Below are 3,478 nucleotides of genomic sequence, written 5' to 3' on the forward strand. Positions count from 1 at the left end.
CCCCAGATATCTTAAACCAGGGGTTGGTAAACTATAGCCTGTAGGCCAAATCCAACCCACTCTCCCACCCCATTCTACTGGAACACAGCCACATACTTTGCATATTGTCTATGGCTGCCTTTACCCCTCAGAGGCAGAGTTGAGTAATTGTGACAGAGACTACATAGCCAACAAAGCCCCAAATATTTACTATCTGATGCTTTATATAAAAAGTTTGCCAAACCCTGCCATAAACCAACATGTTCCCAAATGAACTCATCCTCTTCTCCCCCATACCAACTGTCTATTTACTTTGGAGTCCCTCTGGTTCTTTCTTCTACATCACTTCCCTCATCTCAAGATCTGTCCTGAGACCTGACAGTGTTCATACCACTCCTTATCCCTTCATGAACACTAGGATTTACATTTTTATAAAAACAAATCTGATCGGGGCACCTGGGTGGCTCAGTTGGTTAAGTGCCTCTTGATTTCAGCTCAGGTCAGGATCTCAGGGTCAAGAAATCAAGCTTTGGGTCAGGCTCTGCACCGGGCGTGGAGCCTGCTTAAGATTCTCTCTCTCCCTCTTCCTCTGCCCCTCGCCCCAGCTCTCTCTCTCTAAAAAACAAACAAACAACCCACCCCCAACAAATCTGATCATGTCACTTCCCTACCTAGAAATCCTTCAATGATGCCCTGTTTCCTCCCAGATAAAGCGCTTCTTTCCAATGGTACAATCCCTTTTCTCATTTATATCCCTACCGACATGTTTAGCCTCATCTTCCATTCTTCCACTTGCTCTCTGAAGTGTCTTACTAATGTATGTATCATTGTCTTGAATGCATCATTATCTTCCCCATGCCTCTGAGGGAGGCACATACTGTTCTTTTATCTCTTGGTTTTATACCTAAGGAACATAATTGTCAAAATTCAACTTCAGCATCATTTCCATTGTAGCACTGTCTCACCCCTGATCTTTCTCCTTCTTCTGCTCTGTGCACTGGCCCCCAGACTTAGGGCCCCCTTCTTCTGATTCTGTAGTATAAAATGTCTAACTCTGTTAGAGTATATCTCAAACTACATTTAGTTCTAATTACATTCAGTTCTCTCTCTCTGCTTTAGGTGTGAACTCCCTGAGAGATCCTGTCTTATATATATATATATTTATATCCCTAGTAGCTATCATAATGCTTGCCAAAGATTAGGTGCTCAATAGATGTTCAGTAAATTTTTTAAGCTGATTATAAGTCAATAAGTCTTTAACAAACAAGGATTAATCCCTGATACACAGAACATTTGCTGAAGGACCACCAACGCTGGGCATAAGTTATAAATACAAGTCTATGATTGATTAAATGATATATTAATTCAGTAGAAGAGAGACCCTTTTGAAATGCAAATTACACCATGTTATTCCCACTCTTAAAGCCTTCCATGGTTTCCTTTGCACTTAGAATTAAAACCCAAAAGCTTTAAGGTAACAAACATCAAGCTTGATTCAGCAGCCCAGCCTCTAATCAGCCCCTTCCTAACTCACCACATTTAAGGCACACTGACCTTTCTCTGTTTCTCAAAAGCACCACTCTTTTCTGCCTTGGGGTCTTTGTACCTGTTTTCCATCTTTTATGAAGACTCTCTCACTCTTCCTCTGGCCAAATCCCATTCATCCTGACTGTCACAGTCCAAAGGTCATGTCTTCTCTGCTCACAGTGCCTGGTCTTTTCCATTCAAGTGCTCACTACTATTTACAATAGTATGCTTGTTTGCTGGTTGGTGTTTAACATCTGCCATTTTTCCATGTTATGGGAAGCTCACAGGGCAGAAGTTCTGCTCACTATTGGCATTGCCTGGCACATGCCAGGTGCTCCATGAGGATTTTCTAAATAAGCAAATAAATGAAAAAGGGAACATTTTGGATATTTTTGAATAGAGAGAGAGGTGGTTAGTGTCAGTAAAATGTAGGACAGACTGGAGCAAGCAAGAAGGGAGAAACATTAGGAAGCCCTTGCCTCTAGGTGAGGCAAAAGTATTTCAGAACAACTGTGAAGTGGGGATGGGAAGGAAGAGGCAAAATTATTACTCTTTTCAAATTCTATTCTTTTCTACCAGGAAAACTCAAGAGAAAAACCTTGAAGGATGAATAAAAAAGTTAAGCAAATTGGCCATTTTCAAAAATCTGTGTACTAAAATCATAGCTTTCCTATATAACAACAACAGTTGAAAAAAGATACAATGAGAAAGTATTCCATTTAAAATGGCAAACAAAAAAATTAAAATTATGAATAAACTAAGAAATGTATAATAGACCTTAAAAAAATCATAGCAAAGTTATAAAGAAGACTTCAGTAAATCTTCAAATTAGCATATTCTTTAATAAGAAGCCTCAATCTTACTAAAAGTGAATTATACCTACATGAATCTATATATAAATATAAGGCAATTCTTTTCAAAGTGCTCAGTGGATTTTTACAAAATTTGACAAAGATTATTTTGAGGTTCATTTGAATGAATACATTTTTTAAAAGATTTTATTTATTTATTTATTTATTTATTTTAATAAAGATTTTATTTATTTATTCATGAGAGACAGAGAGAGAGAGAGAGAGGCAGAGGGAGAAGCAGCCTCCCAAGGATCAGGGAGCCCGATGTGGGACTCGATCCCAGGACCCTGGGATCATGACCTGAGCCGAAGGCAAACGCTTAACCATCTGAGCCACCCAGGTGCCCCAAGATTTTATTTATTTATTTGAGTGAGAGAGTGCACTCATGCACACACACCAGTGGCAGGGACGGGGGTGGTGGCCACAGAGGTGAGAGGTAGAGGGGGAGGGAGAGGGACAAGCAGTCTCCCCACTGAGCATGGAGCTGGACATTGGGCTTGATCCCACGACTCTGAGACCATGACCTAAGCTGGAATCAAGAGTTGGACGCCCAACCGACTGAGCCACCCAGTTGCCCCTGAATAAATATTTAAGAATAACAAAAACTAAGCTTTGCGCAGTGGCAGTATCGTAGCCAATGAGGTTTATCCGAGGCATGATTATTGCTAAAAGAATAACAAAAACTATTAAAAAAGGAAGCAAAGAGGAGGAAGCTGTCTTTCTATATATTAACAATTTTAAGCTATAATAATATAGTATGGCAACCAGTGCAAGAAAAGCCAAAGGGAATATTGAAACAAATGGAAAACCCAGAGATGGATCTAAGTATTTATAAAAGATTTTATTTACTATGATAAACAAGATATTTCAAATCACTGAGGCAAGGATAAATTATTCAATAAACAATTCTGATATACTGTAAAAATAGTGGAAAAATTGAAATTAAATCTCTATCTATACCAAAAATCATTTTTTAAAAGTATTTATATATTAAAATACAGCACATATATTATATATTATGGTATCAGATAATATGCTTAAATGAAACCATTAAGATATTATGGATAATATTCATATGATCTTTGGATGGGAAAATACTTTTCATAATAGCACCAAAGACA

At 38.3% G+C, this 3,478-nt stretch overlaps 1 non-coding gene across 1 annotated transcript; it reads left to right on the forward strand.

Annotated features, from left to right (window-relative positions):
• Positions 1–2,965: 2,965 nt before the first annotated feature.
• On the forward strand, positions 2,966–3,112 carry LOC123326162. Its single transcript, XR_006540922.1, has one exon. It is a non-coding gene; the product is annotated as a U4 spliceosomal RNA (small nuclear RNA).
• Positions 3,113–3,478: the final 366 nt, after the last annotated feature.

This window comes from Neomonachus schauinslandi, chromosome 10, assembly GCF_002201575.2.
Source record: "Neomonachus schauinslandi chromosome 10, ASM220157v2, whole genome shotgun sequence".
Classification (NCBI taxonomy): Eukaryota; Metazoa; Chordata; class Mammalia; order Carnivora; family Phocidae; genus Neomonachus; species Neomonachus schauinslandi.